This window comes from Canis aureus, chromosome 31, assembly GCF_053574225.1.
Source record: "Canis aureus isolate CA01 chromosome 31, VMU_Caureus_v.1.0, whole genome shotgun sequence".
NCBI classification, from domain to species: domain Eukaryota; kingdom Metazoa; phylum Chordata; class Mammalia; order Carnivora; family Canidae; genus Canis; species Canis aureus.
Window position 1 is genome coordinate 28,660,926 of NC_135641.1, and position 16,808 is coordinate 28,677,733.

General features: G+C 39.4%; 1 protein-coding gene across 3 annotated transcripts in view; it reads right to left on the reverse strand.

Annotated features, from left to right (window-relative positions):
* FGF12 (fibroblast growth factor 12) overlaps nt 1-16,808 on the reverse strand; it is a 550,076-nt gene that overhangs the window by 210,365 nt on the left and 322,903 nt on the right. The window lies entirely within an intron of this gene.

Here is a 16,808-nt window from a genome sequence, read left to right on the forward strand (position 1 = left end):
ATAACATCACTACCATTTTTATCTCTACCTCAGTACTGGGCAAAAATTACACTATTCTGGGACGCCTGGGTGGCTCATCGGTTGAGCATCTGCCTTTGGCTCAGGGCGTGATCCCGAGTCCAGGCATTGAGTCCCACATCAGGCTCCCTGTGAGGAGCCTGCTTTTCCCTCTGCCTGTGTCTCTGCCTCTCTCTGTGTCTCTCATGAATAAATAAATAAAATCTTAAAAAAATTACACTATTCTAATGCATCACTGAAATAACAACACACTACCCTCAAAAGGACAATCACCAAATTTTACCTGATAGTCAATTTCATTCCTTCACCCATTTATTCAACCAATATTTACTCTTAACCTTTTTTTTTTTTTTTTTGGTCAGGCAACATACTAGATACAGTGTGTTAAACCAAACACATTTATTGATGGCTATTAATTCTAAATAAGAATTCTAGTTAAGGATTCAGTGCATTTAACTATCTGGAAATGGACCTGCTCTCTACAACCTATGTCTGTGGTTAAACTTTTTCACATATGATTTGATTACATATATTCAGGAATATGAGGCAATCTCTATATAAACATGTCTTCTTCAAAGCAACTCAAAGAACCAGAAAAGATGCCAAGGAAACTGAGAATAAGAAAGCAGGGTTCTGAACAAAAAGAACTGAACTGTAAATTAAGCATTCTGACTGATAACTATATGTTATACATGCATGTTAAATAAGTTCAATTTATTTACTTTGTGGGCCTTAATTTCTTTATCAATACTATCTAGAAGTTAAATGAAAATATCTTGAGGTCCCTTCCATAAGCATCTATTGACACATTAGAATCCTCTGCCCTGAGCAGTGGCAGAAATCAAAGAATGGATTCATGTTCAGTGTGCTGTCTCCATGGGCCCAATGGGCCCACCCCATATGATGTACTAGAGGACACACAGCTAGCTAAGATCACTGTAAAATAATATCCTGTACCGCTATCACCATCTATCAAACCCTCCCTACCAACTTTTCAAGGCTCAGCTCATGATCACCTTCTCCAAGGAAGCGTGGCCACCATAACTGTGGATCACTTTTATAATCAGGGGAAATAAGAAGAACATACGTGGCTCTGCCATGAGACTAACTAATTGGCAGGTAGGTGCTAATATGGCACACTTCATTAAATATAGGCAGTCAAAGGACCCAGCTTTGAACAACTGTCATGTGGTCCTGAGGAAGTCATTTTACTTTTGAAGCTCAGTGGTCATACCTGTATAAAGGGAAAAATAATTCACATTCTAACTATCACCACTGAGAGTTTCGATGAATAAATATAGGTGATAAGTATGAACTGAAATCTGTAAGAATATAAATCCTAATTAAGGTCTGTTTTCAATGATGAATACCAGATGCCTTCTGATTTCTGTTTTAGTGAAATATTAACTAAGTTTGTAAGTCATTAAAATAAACAGTGGGCTAGGATAGAGGATAGAAAAGAATAGAATGAAAGGGGCAACTATCTTATAATGATATTTTAATCTAATAAGCTTGATAAGATCACTTTAAGAAGTTATTTTTTTGGTTGGTAATGAGATGCATGGCAACTAAGTCACTAATGCCCACAAAAGATTGTTTGTTTTTTTTCAGGCTCTTCTTTCTGTAGCTGTAATTAAACACTTCTTTTGCTATGGTGAAGCTATCCTCCTGTTGGGGCCCAGGGAATTCAGATTGGTAACTCCTGTTCAAGATAATGAGCATCAGCTTTTATACCATCCCTGGCTGCCCAAAAGCACTGCCAGACAAGCTGAGAGTCTGAGTTTTAATTATGTGATGATCTATGAAAGCAAATGCCTTGCACTCAAGATGTTTCAAAGGAGACTTGACCATCTATTGAACAAATGCCATGAACCTAGGATGTGTCATAGAAAGCCAGGCCTGCCTGTACCCTGATTGCCACCTATCAAACCCTACCAACCTTTCTGGGCTCAGATCAAGAGTATCTCCTTCATGGAGGTTTGGCTATCATAAGAGTGGATCACTTTTATAATGGGGATGGGGGGAGGACATGTTTTGTTGTATTTTAAAGGAAATGCTTAAAAAAAATGAGAACCCTTTTTGGTACATCAAAAATCCTGGAGGCACTCGGCAAATATGCTTTTTATTTGTCAGACAATGCTTGGGGATCTAAGAGATGAATAAATCCTGTGCTGTTCTCAGGGACCACTAAGTCTAATGCATGAAACATATTTATATATAAGACTAATGTGGGGTAGGTGTCAAATAAGGGATAGATGCAGAGTGGCATGATGGAACCAAGAAATAAGGGACTAATTCTGTATTAAGATTGGGTGAAAGCACCTCATCCATCACTTGAAGAGTAAGTGGCATTTTAATATACAAAAGGGGGGAGGGAAAAAAGAGAGAAAGGGCATTCCAGACAAACAATGGATATTTTCCAATTTATATGACTCTTCTTGATTCTAAGATAATGTTCTATTATTTTTCTTTTTCTATGAAGTGATGGCTATATTATTAGATGGTGAGGTGGCAGGGATTTGGTTAGTTATCTTTTGTACTCTAAAATGGTGTGGCAAATGCTGCTAGCTTTTCTCCCAAATCCATTTCCTCTTTTTCCTGGGCACCCAGCTAGACCATATGTCCTAGCCTCCCTTGCAGTTAGGTTTGGCAGATGAATGAGTGTCATATGGAATGTAAGTGGAAGTGATGTGTGCCATTTTCAGGCCGAGGCTTTTAAAAGCAAACATTCTCTTAATGCTGGCTAGATTTAGATGACAAAGCCCTAGGGGATGTCAACAAAAAAGAAGAATGTGGGCCTCTGAATACTGACAGAAAAAAGACAATAGCCATGAGACCTACTCACTTTGGACAGTTAGGTAAACAAAAAATAAACTTCCATTGATTGTATATAGTGACTTTCTTCCAAAAAGTGCAATAGGAAAAGAGGGAAGGGATGGAGTAATTTTATAGCAGAGAAACCTGATAAACAGAACACTACCTCAGCAAGGTGATCAAGGTTACTATCAACAGTCATAAATCATGCTGATATAACAGATACCTTCGATATGATGCGATGAGAATGGCACCTTACCTCTGATCATTCCCAAAATTCATAACCCCAGTCTGATCATGAGAAAAACACCAGACAAATACCAACTAAAGGACATTCTCCAAAACAGCTGACTAGGAACACTTAAATTGTCAAGGTCATCAAAAACAAGCAAAATCTAAGAAAATGGCACAGCCAAGAGAGTCTAAAGAGATATGACAACTAAATGTAATGTGGTATTCTAAATGGGATCCTGGAACTAAAAAAGAACAGTAGGTAAAAACTAACGAAATCTGAATATTATAGTCTTTAGTTATTCATGATGTATCAATAGTGATTTGTAAATTTTCATAAATATACCAAACTAATGTAAGATGTTAACATGGGAAACTGGGTATAGTTTATATGGGAGCTCTGTAATAGCTTAACTTTTCTGTACATTTAAAACCATTCTACAATAAAAAACTTAGTGATAAATACAGCCACAAAGCAAATTAGAAATTTAATTCTCAAAGAGGTTGGGCAAGAAAGTAGGTAAAGGATAAGAACTCATGCTCAATACGGCTTCCCTTCAGGATGATATGGCAATTTCAACAGAGGTCTGAATTCAAAGCCACTCAGGAGAGCTGTGATCTGTAAGAGCTATCTAGACTTTTCTGCCTGGGCAACATGTAGTGTAGTGGAATAGTTACCTTGGTATGTACTAGAGACCGGGGGAAAGGTGGAACTATGGGGACCTGATCATACATCTCAGGATGACCACTGGATGGCAGAAAATAAAATGAATTTTAGGATTGGAAAAAACCTTGGAATCTAACACTCCCCTTCATCAAAATATCCTTCTTCATCTATGTCAAAGATAAAAACAAAAACAAAAATACCTGAGGGAAGATATCCCTCAAAACAAAAATATCAGAGGGAAGATATCTTGTCTAAGGTCAATAATAAAAATGAAAAATACAACAGTGATCCAAAGGTTGTGATGGAAGCCATATCTAGAGAATTAATAGTACTTATTACAATAACGATGGCTATATTTGTATCATCTCCTTTGTACCAGGCACTCTCCCCTGATGATATTTTTATTTAATACGCACAATAACTGAATGTGTAAGGTACTTTTCTCTCATTTTTCCGATGGGATTATGGAAAGTCAGAGAAGCTACCTCACTATCCCAAAGTCAGAGAACTAGTAAAGTAAGAGGTACTTCTAGCTGAAGAGCCTGTGGTCTTAGCTATTCTCTGCACCATCTGGTCACTTTAAGAAAGACAATGGCAAAACTTGCACACATCCGGAAGAAAAGGGAGCCAAATAGAACGGCACAAAGGACTGCCATGTGAGGAACAGCTGAATGAACAGTCAAATATGCAGCCTGGAGAAGGGAAGACTCCAGGGATGTGAGAGTTGCCCTCACTTTCTTAACAGCAAACAGAAGTAAGAAGCCAATGTGTTCCGAGTGACTCCACGGGGATAGAACTAGGGCCAGTGGGTGGAAGTTACAGGGAGGCAGGTAAAAAAGAATCTTCTGTGAACTGGATTCAAAGAGAGAACAGGCTGCCTGAAGAAAGGTGCGAGTTTTCTATCGTGGACAGAAGCAAACAGGGAGAAGGAGAATAACTCCACATCAGAACAGCTGTGGAGCTTAGGAGCCTCTACCAAAGCTAAGGCAGCCTGCAGGACAATGCAAGGTCCTCTCCAGCCTTCATGTCCTGGAAAGCTCTGGGAGCAGCCAGATGGCCCTCTCAATTCAAGTTCACTCCGCTGTGTCTTAGTGTGTACTTAGGACAGGGAAATAAAAAGACCGTTTACCAGTCATCTTGAAAATGCAGTTCTTTGTACATGTGCAACATGAATTGTGAGAGTAATTTGATGGGGTTTTTAATCAGTCTCTGTGGGCCTAGAAAGGGGGCCTCAGTATGAAGGTTTAATGTTGCCACTTAAAGGAACGAAGATAGAAGAGGCTGTTAAATGTGATTCTTGTCAAGTGCTTCTGGGGCCTCATACTGCTGCTGATTTAAAAATGAGACTATTAGGGTTGAAGACTGTTCATAAACAGATATATCTCTGACCAGATCACAGCTAAAAGGTATAGACTAGGGCATATTTACATCACATCAAAGACCCAGACAAATCAGAAACGGAGTGCAGTAAGACATTTGAAAGAAGACTGAACTTATCTGGGATTTGGAACACATTGCAAAAATTACAACCACACTGAGTTAGAGGAATTCATTAAAAATGCATTTTGTTTAGTAAAAGAGACGTCAGACTGAGGCCTTGCCTTCACTCAGCAGACTGCAGTGGACCCAGGAAAAAGAGTACCTTGCAGACAGAGGGCTTAAGACTGGAGATTGTCATCATGGCCCCCAGAATCTGCCCTGAGGGGTAAAAAGGAAGTGATGTCCTGGCCATTGGTCACATGCAGGTGACAGATGACATGAGCAGTTACTGACCTGACAGCCATGAGCTCCCTGTGTAGCAACAATAATTGCAAAAGACTTTGTATCTGTATGTGCATATCTATTTTCTCAATCAACAGATACTCAAAAAACAAGTATTCACTGAGCACTGGGCTTTGTGGAGGTTATTATTCTAGGTACAGGGGATAGCTAGTGATTTGCTAGTAAGCCAGCTTGCAACGACAACAACAACAACAACAAAACAAAAACCACACAAAAACAAAAAACTACCCCAAACCTGATTTCCACGGGGCTGACTCCCACCATGTAAATATTTCCATCACAGCTGATTTGACACTACCATGTAACAACACTGAACACAGAGCTAGAGCTGGGAAGAGATGAGCACGATGCGCCCCAGCACACCACTGAATTTAACAGAGAATAAGACATGAAGCTTACATTCCAGTAGGAAGACAGAAAATAAACAGATTAACAATTAATATAAAAAAGAGTTTTAGTACAGGTGCTGTACTAAAAATGAAAGCAATGAAAAGTGATGGAACATACCAGAGGTGCGTGTGCTACTGTGGGCGAGTAGCTAAAAGATGGCGGTGACCCAGAGACCTGAATGAAGAGAAGCAGCAGGCCATCGGGGTTGTCTAGAAGAGCACTAAGAGGAGCCTTCTAGGCATAGGAGACAGCAAGTGCCAAGTAATCTTAATTCTTGAAAAGATGAGGAACCATCAGATTAAAGGTTCTCCAAAGATCCTTCCTCTAGACCAGGAGTTGGCAAACTACAGCCCCACTGCTGCCAATTTTGTAAATAAAGTTTTATTGGAACGGAGCCATGCCCATTCATTCATTCACACATTTGCCTAGGGCTACTTTCCTGCTCTGACGACACAGATAAGCAGTTGAAACAGAGACTCAACAAGCCTGCAAAGCCTAAAATATTTCCTAGCAGGCCCCTTACAGAGAAAGCTCACCAACCCTTGATCTAGATAGACCCTTGCTGCTTCCGTTCCCTCTGCCTGAAAGGCACAACCCCTGCCTTCCTCCTCTGCCCAGAACTCCTCCTGAGTTTTCTGGGCTCAGCCTTTCTCTGAGGGCCTGACACCCTGAAGCAAATCTAATCACTCCCTCTGCAGAGCTACCCTGTGCACAGGTTAGGAGAGGGCTGCCCACACTGTTAGAGCTGCTGGCTTACTGTCTTCTATCTCTGCTGCTCAACCCTGAGGTCCTCGAGGGCAGGGACCTTTCATTATCCATCACTGTCACAGCGCCTAACACAGTGCCAGGCATAGAGTAGGTAAGGAGTGTTCACAGGTCGAAAGGAGGTAAGTTACAGCTGAGATTTTTTCATTGTCACCTGTGACTTTCAGGGGAGCTCCTGATTTATAAGGAAGCCGTTTACTGTCGTGTCCTGTAACGCCTGCAGCCTTCAGACCATTTCTTCCCTTTCTCATTCTCAGCCCCTCCACACTGAGCACAGTCTGGCAAGCACAGCGGCGTCCTCCATAAACTGCACGGTCTCTAAAGAGTTGCCTTGCACTTCCACGGGAATCAAGTGACCTTGAGACAGGCAATCCCTAACCTTCATGCCTCCTCAAAGCTAAATGGAAAGAAAGGGCATACTTGTCCAGAGGAAGCTTTTCACTGAAGCAATCTGAACTAGGGAAGGCCAAAGAAGCAGGGCAGGGTAACTGAAATAGGATTGAAATGCCAATGGGAATGGGAATTTGGTACCAAGACAATTTTATTCCTCATACTATCAGCCCCTCCCTCCCAGATTCTTCTCTATAAGATGTTCATGAAAATTTAAAATAACTCAAACACCGTTTATGGACTTCCGACATGCACTAGGTGCTGGAGACAAAGACGTGGAGGGTGCACTTCCTGCCTTGAAGGTTCCCACAGCCTCATCAGGGAGACACATACACAACTAATCATTGCAGCAAAGAACATGAAAAGTGCTGTCACAGAGGAACAGGGAAAATGCCACAGAATCATAGAGAGGGGATGCTAATTTTACCCAGGAGAGTGGGTTCCGGCAAGAGATAGGTAAGGAAGGCTTGGAAGATGAAGCAACATTTTAGACTTATACTTGAATAGGCAGGGGGATTTGGCTTTAAGGAGTATCAGCAGGAACAATGGCCCAGCTGAGCATGCTCAAGGATTAGGCAAGCAGACACGTACAAAGTATAGAGAAATAAAGGAGTGCACACAGTGACAGCAGAAGAAAAATATGGGTCCAAGACACCTGAAGTTCCTTAAGCAAAGTCAGTAAGTTTTACTTTACCCTTTAAACCAATGATCTCTAAACTCTTTTGATTATACGTCCCTATCTGTAAAAACATTCTAATCTACAACCTCTCTTTGTATAAATATATATATATATAATTTATAAATTACAGCTATGTACTACTCTGCAAATAATGTGTACATTATACATAAAAGTTGAAATGTTTAAAGAGACCAATACTAAACAGAAGCGGAAATTAAAATAGCTTCTTTCCTCATGCCAGAAGCTTGTCTTGCTCCACCCACTTCAGACAGGAGAAGCCTTAGGCAACAGTGTATTAAGCAATGGGAAAACATTAAAAGATAGTTAGTCTGAGGAGACATATGAGGGCAGTCTTTCAAAAAGCCAAAGTGAGGAACAATAGAGAAGGGTGAATTAGAATGGGTGCTCAGTGGTCATGGAAGCCACTCTGGGAGCCATCACATATAATAAGGGTGTTCGTCAGGCAGTAGCAGTAAGGGTAGAGAGAAGGCATCCACCTGAGGAATGACTGTACTTGGTGGTGCTTGATGGATGACAGCATCTAAGTTCTAGAAAAATGCATGACCTCTCCATCCCCAAATCTAAATCTATAACAGTCTTCTAAGAAAGCCCTGTTTGATTGTAGAATATCATGGAATGTGAGGGTGAGGAAAGCTTAATGTCATCATTCCCATGAAGCCAAATTATTTATATGCCATTCTAAGGACTTCCACTCATGAAAGGAAGTTTGATTCTGGTTAAGCTCAGAGTCATAACTCTATGGTCTTTCTTATAGACTATCACCCAGGGAAGATGACCTAGAATGAACCCTGCTTTCCAGGCAGCTCACCAATGAGCTCTGGACGATGCAGACCACAAGATATTTCAAACACGAAGACTTTCCTGGAATCTTAAGATTTTAGAACTAGAACAGACATTTCAGGATGATCTAAGTTAAAGTTCAATGAACAGATAAAGAGGTAGAACAACAGAAAGAGAGAAAAACATGGCAGCACAACTTCTAATCTCTGAAGTCAGGGTTCTTCAATGTGCCATGGTCCTCTGCACTGTGCCCCTTAAAAAGAAAACCATTTTTCACACCTCCCAGAGGTATCCTAGCCTTGTCCCCGACTAGTTGTATGGTATCGAGAAAGCTATTTAATTTCTTTGCACAGAGGCATATTTTGCTTCTTGAAATTATTTGAATGATGAGGAATTGCTTCTGAAGATTGTCTTAAGGAATTAAGAATATACATTACAGTGTGCTATAGGACCAGGAAGTAGCCATGCTTGTCTGGGAGGCTTAATTTTCAGATAGAATTAAAGTTGATAGGAAGACTCATGGTTAGGAGTAGTAGCAATAAGTAAAATTCTCCTGAGTTTTATTCACAGATAACAGTTGCTGAGCATTTACTACATATCAGGCACTGTGTGTGGATTATCTCTCTAAATTCTCATAGAAATAATTTGAGGTAGGCATTATAATTGGGCATTTTTTATAGGTCAGGAAATTGAGGCTTACAGAAGTTAAGTCACTGGCTCTAAATCCAATAGGAATAAATGCCAGAACCAAGTGTTGAAGCCAGGTTCCTGACCTCATTATACCTTCCATTACTAATCATCAGTTGTCTCTTTAAGAAGTCTAACACACTGGGTTAGCAGTTGAGTGTCTACCTTTGGGTCAGGTCATGATCCCAGAGTCCTGGGATGGAGTCCTTCATCGGGCTCCCCACAGGGAGCCTGCTTCTCCCTCTGCCTATGTCTCTGCCTCCCTCTGTGTGTCTCTTGTGAATAAGTAAATAAACTCTTAAAAAAAAAAAGAAAGTCTAACACATGGATACTTCTCTTTTCTTCCTTAACTGAAATAAGCCCATGAAAACAGTAGAAATCTATGGAGCAAGAGACCAGGAATAAACAGCACTCAACTGGAGTTGAAAATGCAACTTTTTGTCTCTTGGTATAAAAAGGGCGGGGGGGGGGGGGGGGCGGGGAGTGTAAACACTTCTACGCATACAAAAGTCTTGTGTAAAGAAAGCATTCTCACTTGGCATAGAAAAATATTCTCAGTTACAGTCTTAAGGCCTCTTTTTCACAGACACATCTCTTGGCACCAGAAATAAATGAACAGGACACATTATTTGGAAGAGCACAGGCATGACAGTTTCCTGACATCAGAGGAACTGCACAATGTTGGACTTGTCCTAAAACTGTCCTGCATCACAAGGGAGATCTGTTCATCCAGGTTGGCAAGCCTGAGGAATTCCCTCATACACCTCAAATCTAAATTACCTGCAGGTAAAATGCTATTGTTTTAAAACATGATCTTTGTCTATCATCTTTTATTTTTTTTTTATTTTTTTATTTTTTTACAATATCCACCAAGAAAAATCTGCAGAGTCAACCAGAGTGAATTGAAGGGGTAATAATACTTTCTGCAAAAGAGCAGTATAGCACTCCAAGAGCACATTAATCAGCTTCAACCCAGTGGCAAGTTCAGGCCAGGCAAGGCAGTGCAGTGGGAAGCATCGGCCAGGGAGATCCAGACATCAGGGGTCTGATCCCAACTGTTTGCTCCTCTCCAGCCCCAAAGCCACCACCTTGTCCAGGTCATCAGCAGCTCCTGGCTAGATTCCTCACTGACACTCTTACCCATTTTCCCTTCCAAACCACTCTACAGTGGAGGTTATATTTTACAATATAAATTGGATCTTGTCACTCTCCTACTTAAACCCTTTAATAGCTTCCCATTTCATTTACAATAAAACGCCAAACCCTCAGCATGGCCTGGAGAGCTTTGCACCATCTGGCTCCTGCCTACCATTCTATCATCATCTCAATTTACTCTCTCCCTGGCTCACAAAGCTCCAGGCGCACACATCTTGTTTTATTCAGACCTAAGGATCTTTGCACATGCAATTCCCTCTGCCTAGATTGATTTCTTCAAGTCTCAGCCTAAGTATCACTTCACAGAGGTCTTGCCTAGGACCCCAATCTAAATCTGCTCTCATATTCATATTCATGTTCATTTCCATATTCATATTCTTTGTCAGCACACACTGTTTTCCGCCTTCATAACACATATCTCAATGTGTAATCAGAATGTTTTCTTTATTTGCTTAATATCTATTTCCCCCTCTGGAAAACTGCTGAAGACTATGGCATCCATGAGGGTAAGACCATGTGGGTTTTATACATCACAATATACCTATACATAGCACAGGGCCTACTAACACAACATAGGAAGAAAACACGTATTTGTTCAATGAACTGGTTTCCTATCTCTGGATTTCAGGTTTAATCTCTAAAATGACTGACCTAGAATAGTTCAGTGGTTGCAAGTCCAGAATCTCAGAAACCTAAGGGACTCATAAATAGAAATAGACACTTACAAGCTATCTCCAATTATTTCAATTGAAAATGGGGAAAGTATTTTTTAATAGATTATACATATTACCACTGTATACTAATAAAGATTGTTAAAATTCCATTTAAAAATATAATCTACACAAACTATGATAATGCAATTAACTTATTACCTGATATTACAATACACAAAAGAGAAGTAGAAATACTGATTAAATGGGGACGGTACACTTGTGATGTAAATATGGATTGTATGCTATATCCCAAATTCATTTTGGGATGTTCTCAGGGACAAGAAAGAAACTGAAACAGAAGTGCAAGGAACTGCCACTGTGACCAATAATGGGAGACCATCACAGGCACATCGATGAAAAATTCCATGGACAAATACATGAACCAGTGTTTTCAGACAAGAGCGCTCAGGCGATCCTCTCAAGGGTGACTACTCCAATTCCAGACACTAGTGTACACACGTACACACACACACACACACACACACACTGCTTCTCTCATAGCCAATTCCAAGAAGTATATGTCAGGGTTCAATGCACAGGGATTGATTGATCTAACCATAGCTAATGACTCTCCCAAACGTTGCAGAAGAGGCCAGTTTTGCTTTACCACCCATAACCTATTTTAAAAAATCAAGATTCCCATTTATATCTGACACGTCCAAGTAACAAGAGACATGATTTGTTAACAAATAAAATTTTAAGTTGCGATATGTAAGTTTGGGAAAACAACTAAGGATTAAAATATATTTTACATTATATCTATGTCTTACAGAACCAAAAATAGAAAAGATTCATTTTGTATTTATTTCAAGCCTTGCCCATTGTTTTATTAAAAAATAGTTTAATTGTAAAATCTCTGTGTTTTGGGGGCACCTGGGTGGCTCAGTCAATTAAGCATCCAACTCTTGATTTCGGTTCAGGTCATGATCTCAGGGTTGTGAGAGTGAGTCCCACATCGGGCTCTACACTGGACATGGAGCCTGGCCATTCACGACATTTTGTGCATTTTTGTTAACTTCTCAGATTGGAATTCCTGTTTAACAAGGAAATATTTTAATGTTTTAGCACTTGATACTAGACCTCACCTAGGAAATGGTCCAGGTTTAGGTTTCTCATTTCTTACCAGTAACACTTTCCCCCTATTATTATTTTCCTTAGATGGGCTCCTGTCAGTTATCCTTGCCAAGTGGAAGTATCTCTAACTCACCATTTCTCAGAAGGAACACAGTCTCTATTAAAGGTCCCTGTCCACCTAATGCAGGTGTAGGGCTCATCTCCTGCCTACAGGAGACTGAATCTCAACATCCAACTACGAAAGCCCATGCCTGGCTGTAATCAAAACACATGAAATCAGTTCCTGCTCCTCTCTAAGAATATAAACTTTGTCTTCATTTCTGGCACCTGAGGAGTTCTCATCTTTGGTTTTGAGGTCAACTATACATTTTAATTTTTTTTCTGTTGTTGTTTTATTCTCTCCAGCAGATCCACCAATTTTTAAGGAGGAGACAGAGTCCTCTCACAGCTCAGATTACAAGAGTCAAAGTCTTATTTCAACATCAGTGTTTTTTATGTCTCCTGTCTTTAACACATGGTACATTATAGGGGTGACATTAAAACTGTCTCATATGCAAAACCATCATCATGGTTAAAACCATGCAATCACATAGAACAGGGTGTTTTTTGATGGATGAAGCCACGACCACACTATCTGATCCCTTCTAAGTGTCAAGTAGCCATTCATTCAGTAACTGAGAGCTACCAGGACCAGACACTATGTAAGGAGACTGACATATAATAGGTAGCTCATTAGTTATATATCCCCAAACAAATCCTCAAAGAAAAGTATTTTTGGAATAATTCATTCAATTACTTCAAGGAAAATAATACATATAAACAGGTATCATTTTCCCTAGAAGACTGCAACCCCCCACCGGGGGAAGCTATTCTTCTTCCCCCCGTCTCCATTTTACAGGTGAAGGAATAGGGCCCCAGTGCAAGAAAAATGACTTTTCTGGTGCTGCACATTCATCAAAATTCAACAAAATTCTCTCTTCTTAAAATAGCTTTTCTAAAAATGGAAAGATATGGACATAACTACTTTTACAGTTAGAAAGTAGGTAAATCCCAGATTACTGATAAGCATAAGTTTAGTAGATTTAAATTCAAAATTTCCAGAAGCAATACAGCAGGGATTCTTTTTTTCTTTCATTTTAGCAAAATAGCCCTCTAAGAACATTCTCCGAATGGCAGAAGTCTACATTCTGATTTTTAAGAGGTAACATTTATTTGTTCTTTCTTGTTTTATTTGTAATATTTCCCCTAACTCTACTGAACCAGAAATACCTCTCACCAGCTCCAATAATTCATACCTACCTTTCTCATATAATTATGTAATAAACACATATGTGTATGGCTATTTATTAAATATATAGATAAATACAAAGTATAGCATATATTCTGGGAATAAGCTAGGCAAAATGTCAAAAATGTCCCTTGATACTCTGATATCCACAACAATAAAAGAAAGAACTATGAAGAAAACTAAAAATGTTTTAATTCTTTTGGAAATATTCAGCACAACAATGAAACTTATAAACTGTTTACTTCTCAGGATGTTACATTTCTCACAAACACACACACACAAATTATTATGAATTTTTCTTAAATTTCACATACCTAAGGATACTGCTTTATTTACCCAGTTTAGTAATATTAATTTCCAGCCACTACACTTTGGCACCAATATCCTCTCAACAGAAGTTAACAGGATGAACAGAGTACCAGGAGTCAGAAGGTTTAGATTCTAGTCTTAGCTCTGCTATTTGGGCAATTCATTTCATTCTTCAGTTTTCTCACGTAAGATTAAAGAAGTTGCCTAGATGCCTGAGTGGCTCAGTTGGTTAAGCACCCAACTCTTGATTTTGGCTCAGGTCATGATCTCAGGGTCTTAAGATCAAGCCCCACATTAGGTTCTCTTCTCGCTCCCTTTCCGTCCGCCCCTCCTTCTGCTTGCACTCTCTCTTTCTCTCTGTGTCTCTCAACATAAATAAAACATTTTTTAAAATATTAAAGGAATTGGATTGTCAAGATCCTTTTGAGATATTTTATTCTATGGTTTTAAAACAGTAATAGTGGTGATTATAAGGCTTTTGACTTATGATTCTATTATGTTTTTGTCATTGGGTACCATGAAATACCCAGTTTTGAACAGATTCAAACACGACAGTAGTGTATAGCAGACACCTTTTGTAGCTCAGCACATGGGGGAAAAATCACCAGATATTAATAACAAGATTTAAAATAAATGCTGTACCAGAAATATGTGAGAACACTAAATCAGTTCCAATGTTAAACAAAAATAATTAATATCCACTAATAATTAAGTGGGCGATGTGTAGTTTCCATTCCAGGTGCCCCAGCGTCCCTTTCTTGTCTCATTATTAAGAATTACAACTGCCGGTGCTGCAGATAAACCTTTAGGCAAAGCATATTTCATCTGTTTGCTTAATGGACTGGTATCTACTTGGAATTCAGAGTTCTAGAACTTAATATTGGTTGCAAGATAATTTATGGTTGACTTCAACATCCTCTTTCACATCGGGAAAACTCTCAGGCTAATTCAAAGTCTAAAACTTCATTAACTTTCATTGACTTACATGAAACATAACAAACTACATTCTAGAATCCACCAAGGAAATAGAGGTGATGTCTTTTGGAGTAGAAATCCACAGACAAAATAACCTAAACAATAAAACCTTATGAGAAGGTAACAATGCTATTTCTAAAATGGTGTTTATGTCCAGAAATTCTATTTATGATAGTTTGATAGTAAAAAATAACCTGGTAAAACCAGCCCCCTAATTGTATAGTAAGGAATACAGTAGAACTTCGTTATTTTTTTTAAGATTTTATTTATTTATTCATGAGAGACAGAGAGAGGGAGAGAGAGAGAGAGGCAGAGACACAGGCAGAGGGAGAAGCAGGCTCCATGCAGGGAGCCCGAAATGGGACTCGATCCCGGGTCTCCAGGATCAGGCCCTGGGTGGAAGGCAGGCGCTAAACCGCTGAGCCACCCAGGCTGCCCTACAGTAGAACGTCTTAGACTTCTTTGAGCAACACTGTTGAAGGCAGCTACCCCACTTCCCCAGAACAGCATCCCCTCTCCCTCCTGGGCTAATAGCAATGTTCTAGACCAGAGCCAATGCTATCCAAAGACAATATAATGCAAGCCACATACATAGGTAATTTTACATTTTCTAGTAGTCATAATTAAGAGGGAGATAAATGGCTAAAATTATTTTAATAACATTTTATTTACCCTAATATAGCTAAAATGTGTAATCAACATAAAAATCATTTATGAAATTTATATTCTTTTTCTTCATGCTAAGTCTTCAAAATCCATTGTGTATTTTACAATTACAGTCCATCTCAATTCAAATTGGCCACTTTCAAGTGTTCACAAGCCACATTAACTAGTGACTACCATACTGAAAAGCACAAGTCTAGATGCTTGCACATATTGATAGACATATTTCTCCAAATAGCGACTAAGTACCTACTACATAAAGAAATAATTATTTCAGTGACCAATAATGTAAATTCTTAGAACAAGGTAGAGTTAGCCAAAGACATGTGTTCTGAAAAATACATATCAAAGCAGATGCAAGACAAAAATTATATCCTAAGCCTGTTGCCTGCCTGCCTGCCTTCCTTCCATCTATTTAGACTAGTCCTTCCTTCCACCAATGCTCTGACCTTGGTACTAAGATATAAATACAAGTGTGAACAAGACAATTAGGGCTGGTGCCTTCATGAAGTTGACCCTATAGTGGGAAAGAAAGAACTTAAATAATTCTACAATTAGTTTATTACAAATATAAGAAATCCTCTGAAGGAGTTCTGGCTGCTATGTAAGATGGACTTTATTTAGTGATAAGGGAGTTTCTGTGACTGAATATTCATGTCCTCTAATTCATTTGCTGAAATCCTAATTTCCAAGGTGATGGCATTAGGGGGGTGCAGCCTTTGGGAGGTGATTAGGTCATGAAGGGGGAGCCCTTGTGAATGGGACTAGTGCCCTTATTAAAGAGGTCCCAGAGGGTCACCTTACCTTTTCAACCATGTGAGAATACAGAGAGAAGACGGCTCTCATCAGACAGTAACTCCATGGGCCATGATCTTGGACTTCCTAGCCCCCAGAACTATGAGTAATAAATATTTGTTGCTTGTAAGCCAACCAGTTCATTTTTGTTGAACAATCAGAATGGACTGAAAGAGGATCAAAAGTCAGGACATAATGCTGAAGATGAGTTCCAGAGAAAAGGACAGAATTAACTTAATAGAGCAGGTAGGTGAGAGAAAATGTAGGAAGTGATAACATTCCACACAAGGGCAGCAGTATAAAAGAAAAACTTCAAGGACAGGAAAGATTGTGAGGAGTTTAAACAATTGAAAGTGTGGCTGGAATTTAAAGACTAACAGTAAGATGACTCCAGATCATTCAAACTGTAACAGATCATGTTGGAAGAATCAGTGTAAAAGCAGGAGTCATGTGAGAAACTCCAGATGGAAAGACCAGAAGACATTGGTCTAACTGATGGTCACTTGCCCATCAATTAACCACTGATGCAGTGGTTTATCTCTACTGAGACTGGCCAGCCCTTCCCCATTTATGCCAATACTATAGAATTTCAAATGTGCAATTTTAAAAGCC